This window comes from Equus przewalskii, chromosome 19 (genome assembly GCF_037783145.1).
Source record: "Equus przewalskii isolate Varuska chromosome 19, EquPr2, whole genome shotgun sequence".
Classification (NCBI taxonomy): domain Eukaryota; kingdom Metazoa; phylum Chordata; class Mammalia; order Perissodactyla; family Equidae; genus Equus; species Equus przewalskii.
In genome coordinates this window covers 30,380,656-30,391,709 of record NC_091849.1, presented here as the reverse complement: position 1 = coordinate 30,391,709, position 11,054 = coordinate 30,380,656, and the positions used below count along the sequence as shown (strand labels likewise).

General features: G+C 44.6%; 1 long non-coding RNA gene across 1 annotated transcript; it reads left to right on the top strand.

Annotated features, from left to right (window-relative positions):
- The first annotated feature begins 7,235 nt into the window (after nt 1-7,235).
- On the top strand, nt 7,236-10,573 carry LOC139077464 (uncharacterized). The gene is made up of 3 exons (XR_011530016.1): nt 7,236-8,323; nt 9,074-9,223; nt 10,422-10,573. It is a non-coding gene; the product is annotated as an uncharacterized lncRNA (long non-coding RNA).
- Nucleotides 10,574-11,054: the final 481 nt, after the last annotated feature.

The window sequence follows — 11,054 nt, the reverse complement described above, 5'->3', positions numbered from 1 at the left end:
GCAGTAGCCCACTCCTCTACTGAAGGCTGCAGCTCTGGTTGGGTGCCCTCTCCTACAGCCACAGCTCTCCTTCTCAGAGGACTAGCAGCTGCTCACTCCCTTTGCCCCTGCAGGCCCCTTCAGGCCTAGTATTCCTACCCTTACTAGTCCCAAATGCTTCATCGTGCCCTCTTACTTTTCCTTAAAGCTGCCACATCTATTCAAATAATCTCCTCATTAACTTATACTCAATTATCTTGTTTGAGGGTGTCATCCATTTCGTGCTGTCCTGTGATTGATACATTCACTTTAATAGAAATTGTGAAAAGAGAATACTTAAATCCTGGGAAAATAAAACTTCTTTAGAGATTTTAATTTAATAAGATTCAAACAAGTAATGAGTACTTTCCTTGCTATAATGCATATGTTTCAGTTATTACAGCTGACAGGTAGCCTATACAGGAATTATACTGATTACTGACTATACGAAAATAAATAAATAATACTATGGGTGAGAAGTCAAAGAGATTATAGAAATGAAGACATATGACAAACTACTGGCAAGAAAACACAAGTGCCAATTTTAAACGAGAAATGGTTAGAATATAATAAATTATGCGATACATGAAGGGAACTCAGTAAATATTTCTTAAATTAAGCTTAAAATTTTTTAGCACTTAAAAATTAAGTTAATTAACTTTAAATTGTGTAAAATATGCCTAAAAATTTACAACAAACTATCAGCAAGAGAAATTGAGAAAATGATCCCATTTACATTTACATCAAAAAGAATAAAATACGTAGGAATCAATTTAACTGAGGAGGTGAAAGACCTGCACACTGAGAACTATAAGGCACTGATGAAAGAAATTGAAGAAGACACAAAGGGAAAGTTACTCCATGTTCATGGGTTGGAAGAATCAATATTGTTAAAATGTCCATACTACCTAAAGCAACCTACAGATTCAATGCAATCTCTATAGAAATTCCAGTGGCATTTTTCACAGAAATAGAACAAACAATCCTAAAGTTTGTATGGAGCCACAAAAGACCCCAAAAAGCAGAGCAATCCTGAGAAAGAAGAACAAAGCTGGAGGCATCATACTCCCTGACTTCAAACTATCTTACAAAGCTATAGTAACCAAAACAGTATGGTATAGCCATAAAAATAGACACATAGACCAGTGGAACAGAATAGAGAGCCCAGAAATAAACCCACACATATATGATTAACTTATGACAAAGGAGCCAAGAATATACAATGGGGAAAGGACAGTCTCTTGAATAAATGGTGTTAGGAAAACTGCACAGCCACATGCAAATGAGTGAAACTGGACCACAATCTTACACCATACACAATAATTAATTCCAAGTGGATTAAAGACTTGAATGTAAGTTCTGAAACCATAACACTCCTAGAAGAAAACAGAGGCAATAAGCTCCTTGACATTGGTCTTGGTGATGATTTTTTGGATATGACACCAAAAATAAAGGTAACAAAAGCAAAAATAAACAAGTGGGACTACGTCAAACTAAAGAGCTTCTGCACAGCAAAGGAAATCACCAACAAAACGAAAAGATAACCTCTGAATGGGAGAAAATAATTGCAAATCATATACCTGATAAGGAGTAAATATCCGAAATTTATAAAGAACTCATACAACTCAATAGTGAAAAAACCCTCAAACAATGCGATTAAAAAATGGCCGAAAGATCTGAATAGACAGTTTTCTAAAGAAGACATGCAGATGGCCAACAGACGCCTGAGAAGAAGCTCAATATCACTAATCATCAGGGAAATGCAAATCAAAATCTCAATGAGATATCACTTCACACCTGTTAGAATGGCTGTTATCAAAAAGACAAGAGGGCCTGGCCCTGGGGCCGAGTGGTTAAGTTGTAGGCTCTGCTTTGGTGGCCCATGGTTTCACCCATTTGGATCCTGGGCGTGGACATGGCATCACTCATCAGGCCATGCTGAGGTGGCATCCCACATGCCACAACTAGAAGGACCCACAACTAAAATATGCAACTTTGTACTGGGGGTATTTGGGGAGAAAAGGCAGAAGAAAAAAGAAGATTGGCAACAGTTGTTAGCTCAGGTGCTAATCTTTTTTTTTTTTTTAAAGACAAGAAATAACAAGTGTTGGCAAGGGTGTGGAGCAAAGGGAATCCTTGTGCACTGTTGGTGGGAAGGTAAATTGGTGCAGCCACTATGGAAGACAGTATGGAGGTTCCTCAAAACATTAAAATAGAACTGCCATATGATCCAGCAATTCTACTTCTGTGTATTTATCCAAAGAAAACAAAACACTAACTGGAAAAGATATAGGCACCCATTTCATTACAGCATTATTTACAACAGCCAAGATATGGAAACAACCTAAGTGTCCACTGACAGATGAATGGATAAAGAAAATATGATATATACAATGGAATATTATTCAGCCATAAAAAAGAATGAAATCTTGCTATTTGTGACAACATGGATGGACCTTGAGACATTTTGCTAAGTGAAATAAGGTAGACAGAAAGAGACAAACACCAACTCATCTCAGTTATATATGGAATCTAAAACAAAAAACAGAAAACAACCAAGCTCATAAATACAGAGAATAGTCTGGTGGTTGTCAGAGGTGGGGGCTGGGGTTGGGCAAAATAAGTAAAGGGATCAAAGGTACAAATTTCCAGTTATAAAATAAATAAGTCCTGGGGATGTAATGTATAGTATGACAAGTATAGTTAATAATACTGTATTGCAGATTTGAAAGTTACTAAGAGAGTAGATCTTAAAAGTTCTCATCACAAGAAAAAACATTTTGCAACAATGTATGGTGATGGATGTGAACTAGACTTATTGTGATCATTTTGCAATATATACAAATACTGAATCATGATGTTATACACCTGAAACTAATATGCTGTATGTCAGTTATACCTCAATAAAGATAATAAAAGGAAAAAAAGAAAAAATTCTAATAATTTAACTTCTTAAATATTCTCACATCAGTGTTCTCATCTGTAATCATTCCTTAAGATGCTACTGAAGAATGAGCACCATTTTTCATGTCATTAAATAGTCCACTACTAATTTTGAAGTTGTCTTTCTGATTTATAATGGTGGTTTGGTCAACTCCATCAACTATCCGCTGTTACTTTTTGATGCTATTTGTATTTCTTGCCTCACATTTTCTCCCTTACATTGGACGCAGTTGTCTATATTAGGTCTATTACTGTGGTATAGTCTTTCTGACTCTTACTTTCTGTTGGATTCATGATAGTTGTATACATGTTGAGGGTGTCAAAATCTAAACTCTGAGTGATGCCAGTGTGATATAATAAGAATTCTATGTACTCATTGTCTTTGAAGCTATTTCTGTAACTACTCATCTTTTAAAATAAATTTCAGTTAAATTAAAATTCACATATTATTGATTGGTTAGTACTCCTTTGGATTTTTCAGTTAGATTAAGTGTGTTATTGAGTAGAACTGTAAGGAAGCCAGCCTGGTGTCACAGTGGTTAAGTTTGCGCATTCTGCTTTAGTGGCCTGGGATTTGCCAGTTCCAATCCCAGGCACAGACCTATGCATTGCTTATCAAGCCATGCTGTGGCAGGTGTCCCATATACAAAGTAGAGGAAGATGAGCACAGATGTTAGCTCAGGGCCAGTCTTCCTCAGCAAAAAGAGGAGGATTGGCAGCAGATGTTAGCTCAGGGTTAATCTTCCTTAAAAAAAATAAAATAAAAATAAAAACATATGTAGGAGCCAGCCCTATGGCAGAGTGATTAAGTTCATGTGCTCCACTTGGGTGGTCCAGGATTTCATAGGTTGGGGTCCTGTGCGTGGACCTACACCACTCATCAGGTCATGCTGAGGCTGCATCCCACATAGCACAACCAGAGGGACCTACAACTAGAACATATGACTATGTACTGGGCAGCTTTGGGGAGAAGAAGAAGAAGAAGAAAAAGATTGGCAACAGATGTTAGCTCAGGTTCCAATCTTTAAAAGAAAGTGTAAAAAATTTACAATTTTAACCATTTTCAAGTGTGCTGTTCAGTGGCATTAAGTACATTCACAATGTTGTGAGACCTCACCACCACCCATCCCCAGAACTTTGTTCAACTTGCCAAGCTGACACTGTACCCATTACGCAATAACTCCTCATTTCCTCTTCCCTCAGCACCTAGATATCACCATTCTACTTTCTGTATCTGTGAATTTCACCACTCTAAGTACCTCGTATGAGAGATATAATACAGTAGTTATCCTTTTGTGACGGGCTCATTTCACTCATGTCTTCCAGGTTCATCCATGGTGCAGCACGTATCAGTATTTCATTACTTTTTATGGCCAAATCATATTCTGTTGTATGGATATACCACCTTTGGCTTATCCATTCATTCATTGTGGGATGCTTGGATTTCTTCTGCTTTTTGGTTATTGTGAATAATACTGCTATGAACATGGTGTACAAATATGTCTCTGTGTCCTTGCTTTCAATTCTTTTGGGTATAACCCAGAAGTAGAATTGCTGGGTCATATGGTAATTCTACTTTTAACTTTCTGAGGAACCACCATACTGTTTTCCATAGTAATTCCACCATTTTATATTTCCACCAACAGTGCACAAAGGTTTCATTTTCTCTACATCCTTGCCAACACTTGTTATTTTCTGTGTTTTTGATAGTAGCAATCCTAATGCATGTGAAGTGGCATCTTATTGTGGTTTTGATTTGCATTTCCCGAATCATTACCAATGTTAAGCATCTTTTCATGTGCTTATTGGCCATTTGTATATATTTTTGGGAGAAATGTCTATTTAAGTCCTTAGCCCACTTTTGAATCGGGTTTTCTTTTTTGATGTTGAGTTTCAGGGGTTCTCTGTATATTCTCAGTACTAACTCCTTATTAGATCTTGATACCTGATATTTGCAAACATCTCCTCCCATTCTATGACTTGCATTTTTACTCTATTGATAATGTTCTTTGATGCACCAAGGGTTTTGGTTTTTTTTGAAATCCAATTTGTCTGTTTTTCCTTTTGTTGCCTGGGCCTTTGGTGTCATATCCAAGCATTCATCGTTAAACCAACATCGTGAGGCTTTCCCCCCATGTTATCTTCTAAGAGTTTTATAGTTTTAGCTCTCATAGTTAGGTTTTTGATCCAATTTTGAATTTATTTTTTTAATCTTGTTAGGTTAGGGTAAAGCTGCATTCTTTTGCAGGTGGATATCCAGTTTTCCCATCATCAGTTGTTGAAAAGATTGTCCTTTTCCCATTGACCAATGGTAGCATCCTTTTCTAAAATCATTTGACTGTATATGTGCGGGTTTATTTTTTGGTTCTCTAGTCTATTCCAGTGGTCTGTATGTCTGTCTTTATGCCAGTACCACACTATTTTGATGACTGTAGCTTTGTAATAAGTCTTGAAATCAGGAAAAACGAGTCCTCCAATTTTGTCCTTCTTTTTCAAGATTGTTTTAAGTACTTGGGGTCCTCTGAGATTGTGTAATAAATTTAGGATGGATATTTCTATTTCCGCAAAAAATGTCATTAGCCATGCTGTGGTGCTGGCCCACGTGCAGAATAGACGAAGATTTGTAGCGAATGTCAGCTTGGGGAGAATCTTCCCCAAGGAAAGAGGACGATCAGCTCAGGGTAAAAGTTTCATTGCAAAAAAAAAAAAAAAAAAGCTTTCCTTTGTTAGTGCGCCAAGCACTGGCTCTAACGTGTTCAGTGTGAACTGCTGCTGGCTTAGCAGGTCACAGTCTTTTATTTGATTCACCAAACAGGAACCAACCCATTTTGAGGAACCAAGTCTCTCATCTGTTCAATCCTCACCCACCAACAGAAACAATCAACAAGCTTGTGGCCACTTAGAATCAACTGTGTTTCACGGTATTGAAGATCACTTGTAAGGCTAACAGTACAAGAGGCAAATAAATGTTAGCTCATTGTCTCCTGATCAGCCCCCTCTGTGGTAGGCACTACTCTTAGGGTCCTCAGGTAGCGATAACCCAGGCACAGCGCGGTGCCAGCGGCAACACTTTAAGACGGAAAAACAATTAAATTAGTTTTTGCCACAGCTTTACAAACAAACAAGTAAAAATCAGCAACAAAATAAAAACAGTACCACCTCGAAAACACAATGTGTAAAATCGCCCCCTCCCCTATGTCCTTCCCTTCAACCTCAAAATTGTTTATTAGAGTATGTTTCTGGGTGAACAGAATACCCGTTTAGTCCGCGGGAAAAACTGGAAGGACGAAGGTTCTTCTCAGGAACAGCTGCCCCACCCCGGACTCTGAGAGGCCAGCGGGGTCTGGAGTCCGAAGCCACCAGCCGCAGGCGCGGCGGGCGCTCCGCAGAAGTTACAGGTCGGGGCTTCAGAGCGCCTGGGGGGAAAGGTCCGCCCTGACAAAGAGGACAATGCCTATGAGGAGGCTGAGCCACCAGCTCGAAGGCATCCTGGCCTGGGCCGCCATCTCTCCCCTGAAGCCCCCGACTTTATTTTTGGCAGCTTCTCCTTTTGCTTCAGCGTTGAGTGCTAAAGGCTTGAGTGCAAACGCAGCGGCCCCCTTATCCCACCGCGGCTCAGGTTTGCTTAGGAATCTCTATTCCTCGACTCTCGTCTCCCTCCCCTGTTCCGCAGCAAAGTCCAGGCGACCTGACTCTCTCCTTTCCCTCCTCCTGGCCTCCCCTGGGTTCGCCCTTCCAGCTCGGAACAAGGCCAGGGGAGGAGCTGCAGGACACTCTGCGTCGCCGTGCCGCTGGGGCGCCAAAGGGCTCGCTGTCCCATTCCGCACTCCCCGCCCCACGAGCGCCTCTCTGGGATTTTTGCGCTACAGTAGCTCCCTCTGGGGGCGCGCTTTTTATAAGAGGAAGGGAGACCCGGCCTTATGGGGAGGCACTGAGTAGGAACCCAGGGGTCCAGTTTTAGTCCGGGCGCCGTCTCCCTTGGGACCGGTTGATTGATCGGCTGCACTCAGTCAGGGAAAGCAGAAGTGAAGTTGACTTTTTCTTTGTATCACTCTTTTCAATGACACCATCGCTCCCAGGCTTCCACGCCAGGGTACAGGGGCGGTCTGCCCCGTGCATTGTTCGTCTGGGTGAAGACAAAAGCGTCTTGGGCTCAGCTCTCTGTCTCTCTGTCTTTCTCTGTCTCTCTCCCTCTCTCCCTCTCTCCCTCCTTCTCTCTCTTTCTCTCTCTCTCTGTCTCTGTCTCTCTCTCTCTGTCTCTCTCCAACTTCTAGATTCTGAGATCGTCCTGAAGAGTTTCCTGCCAAACAGCAGTGACTTCTGAGGCGTGTCTGCAACGAGCTTCAGCTCGGCGCTCCCACTACACCCCGAGGCCGCCGGCCCAGCGAGGGTCTCCCTCTCCGGTAAAGGGGGAAGGGGTGGCAGTGGGGGATGGAGAGAGGTGGAGATTTCACTATTCACTTTCACTATTTTGAAAAGCCAGGTGATCAGAGAGAGAAATCGGGAGGCCGGAGCCTGCTGCCAGAGGCCACCTGCCCGCCTCTTCTCCGGTGCCAGCGCTGAGCCTCCGGGGAAGCCGGCTGAGTCCTCAAAGGGAGAACGGTTCCCAAACCCGCTGAACGCAGATCCGGTCCCGCAGCGCGCGATGGGGCCTGTCCCGCCCCAAGCTATGGGGGGAGGGTAGCCGGCGTCCTGAGGCACCAAGGATCCCACTCGCTGGTCACAGGCCGATATGGTCCAGCCCTTTCTTTCTGACTGGGCTTCCGCGGCCCCAAGCGCTCCGCTCTGCTGGAGAACCCAGCTGGTCGCGCCCAATTCGTACCCCCGTCCCGGTCAGCCTGGTCTGGCTCATTGTGAAGGCCTGCTCCAGCGGCAGCTCAGATTTGAAACCAGAATTGAATATCCCAGGTTTGAGAGAAACTTAGCTCCTGCGGCAGCCTGCAGCCTCGCCCCGCTGGAGAGGGAAGCAGCGGGAGCCCTCTTGCCCGGGCCCAGGTACAGCGCTCGCCTGAGGCGCCCTGGGATCCAAAGTCAGCAAAAGACTTGTGCGCTTTTAACTTACCGGAAACCGCAGTAAAAGACAGCGGTTTTAAAAAAAAAAGGAAATCTTTAAAAGGAAACTTTACAGTGGTTGAGTTTTTCCCCTTCGTTGTGTCACTGGTTGGTAATCATATCACCCCGGTAAGAGATTTGTGACAGAAACTCTCCGATGTCTCAGGCGGCTTCCTCCCTTAGTCCCAGCCGCTCAGCAAAGGGCCCGGTGGGCGCTCTCCAGAGAAGCGGGGACCAGATTGTCAGGAGCAGCTGGACCACAGATTTCACCAGGTCGGAGGGAGCAGTGCCCATGATGAGCCTGAACCTGGTACGTGGATCTGGGGGTCTGGAGGGAGGAGGGGGAAAGTGCAGGTCCTGGAGCTTAGAAGAACGAGGCTCATGATCAAAACCCGACTGGGCTCAGGCCTCAGCACTTGGACATCCAGAGGCAGGAAAACCTGAGCAGTGGTGGGAACTTTCTTTTTTCCACCATTTTAGGGCCCTTTCAGGCTAAGCTGGGTTCTCTCATCCGTAAGCACAGGTGACTGACTGGGCTTCAGCTCCAGTCCTTCCGTCTTTCACCTCTTGTCCTGGCAACCTCAGCAACTCACTACAGGAGAGGAAACTGCAGGGTGGGAGGGTCAGGCATGGATGGGGTCACAGGGCCAGTACCTGAGTAGAGTTCAAAAATGCAGGACTCAGGGCTGGCTGGTGATTCTACCACACCCCGGCTTGTTTTTGTTTTTGAGGTTTCCTTTCTTGTTCCATTATTTTCAATTGTAAAATATGATCTACGTGCATCAAGGTCCTTAAAACACATATGTGACCTTTGTTTAGTAATTATACTGAACCCCAAAGTACCCATCTCTTAGTCAAGAGTTGTAAGCCGGGCCAGTGCCCAGGAGTCCTGAGTGCCCCTCCCTGATCACAACCTTCTTCCTTGTCCTCCCCTGCCCCACATGCTTCCGTCTTCTGTGGTAAGAATCTCTGGCTTTTACCTATGCTTTCCCATTGTGTTGGCACACTCTGTGAAATAAGGAATAGCTTCTCAATTCTAATTTTTTCTTTTGACCCACAGGAGATATCTCTCTCGCAGCTGAGAATCTCACTGAGCACGTCAAGCCCTGGGTTGGAGCTGAGAATCTCACTGAGCACCTCCAGGCCTGGGTTGTGGTGGGCTCTGGTCACTGCGGGAGTCCTCGGAGCTGCCTCCTTCTGGCTGTGCTGGGTGAGCTCCCCGTCTATCCTCTCTCTCTGGCTGGCAAAAAGGAATCCACGAGCCATGGTCAGAACAACACTCTGATGAAATGGCGGAGGTGAGGGGTATAGGAAGTAAGGGGAGGAATTTTATTCAAGTGAGTGAATTTAGAGGCAATTTGTCATATTGACCCCGGAAAGGAGCCAAGAGGGAGACTACAGTATGCCTCCTGGCTCAGGTCAAAGGATGGGGGACTCCTCTTGCCTCCCTGCACATTACAGCAGCCCCAGTGGCCTTGCTTGCACTGGGTTCTGGGGACCTCATCCCCAGGGCCAATGCTGTGCTGGTTCAGGGAAGAGGGCTTCAGGAACACACAGGCTTCTCAAAAACCTGAGGGAGGCTGCCTGCCTGCTTCCCCCTCTTTAACTTACTTGTTGCAAAACACCATGTCTCCCCTCCCTTCACCCAACCATTCCCATCTATCCCCTTTCTGGTAAACAACCACTTTCAACCCTTTTAGCTTTCCTTTTGTTCTTTACCTCCATGTCTCTTGATAGCATATATTCGTGCTTTTTATGTTTCAGTTTTAGACATTATCTTTGACATTCCAATATCCCTTCCTCCCGCAGTTCCTATCCTGCCCCCCAACAAATGCAATCTCATCCTCCTAGTGTAGGTATATGGTTGTTTTAACTGGACCAGGAGACAGAGTTACAATTATTCTCTTATGGGAATGTTCCTCAGGTCTGAGCTACATGCTAAACTTCCTTAATTGTCCTTTCTGGACATATTGATGTTTTTGAGGGGTTTAAAAATTGCCTGATGGTTTCATTTTCTTACTTTCCATGATCTTCTAATTTCATAAATTTATCCCCCAACGCTCCCCCAGTTAAGTGAATCTTTTCTCAATCCCTTCACACACATGATGGTTGTTGTCTAGGTCCTTTCTTGGTGAAGCCTCCCCTCAGCGTTCCCACTCACCCAGCCCAGCCTGCTCCTGTCTGGGCCCACTGCCAGCTGTCCTGTAGACTCCTCTCCCTGACCCTTCTCCCTGGTGACTCCCTTTCCCTTCTCATGGGTTGATGCCCTTGTTTCCCAGATCCAAGTCTTCCTCTTTTTTAGTATACTCCCTTGTTTTCCTGGAGCACATTGCTGTACTTCCCAAAAAAGGGCTCATGAGAGGAAAATTTCAGATGCCTTCATGTCTGATTTTCTTCCTATTTTACAGGGATGGGTTCAGGAGCCATGGTCACCCCCGGCAGGAACAAGTAGGGTCACAGGAACATCCCCACCAAGGAGCACAGATGACGCTCTAATGCATGAAGAATCTGAATCATTCCTATCCTGATTTCTTAGGCAAATAAAATAATACCAGATCCTGAGGTCTTGTCTGATTCTTAGAGCCTATGCAAGTCCTTGTTCTGAAGCAATGGGTGATGTTGGACAAGCATCCTCAGGACTCTGGGTCTCAATTTCCTTGCTTGGGCGCTGAGTTGATTGCTTTTCTCACATCCCTAAGGAAAGGCTGTAAGGGGAAGTGCTTTGAAGCCCAGGCTCCAACAGGTATGGACTTTTTGGGCTCCTGTCATGACTGACAAAGCCTTGAATGACTGGAACACTTATTCCCTTTTCACCCTGTAATCTAGGGTTTCCTCTCACCTCCCACCTCCCTCCCTTGTTCTGCAACAGAGCCCAGGTGAGCCCTACAGAGCCTTTGCCCTCTTGACACACCCTTTCAGCTCCAGGACTGGTCTGGTGGGGACTGCAGGACAGCCTCCGCACCAGGTGGCTCCAGGTTCCCAACAACTCCCTGTACCCCTCTGCACTCACCCACCTCCGCTCACAGTGCCCTTCCTGGGTT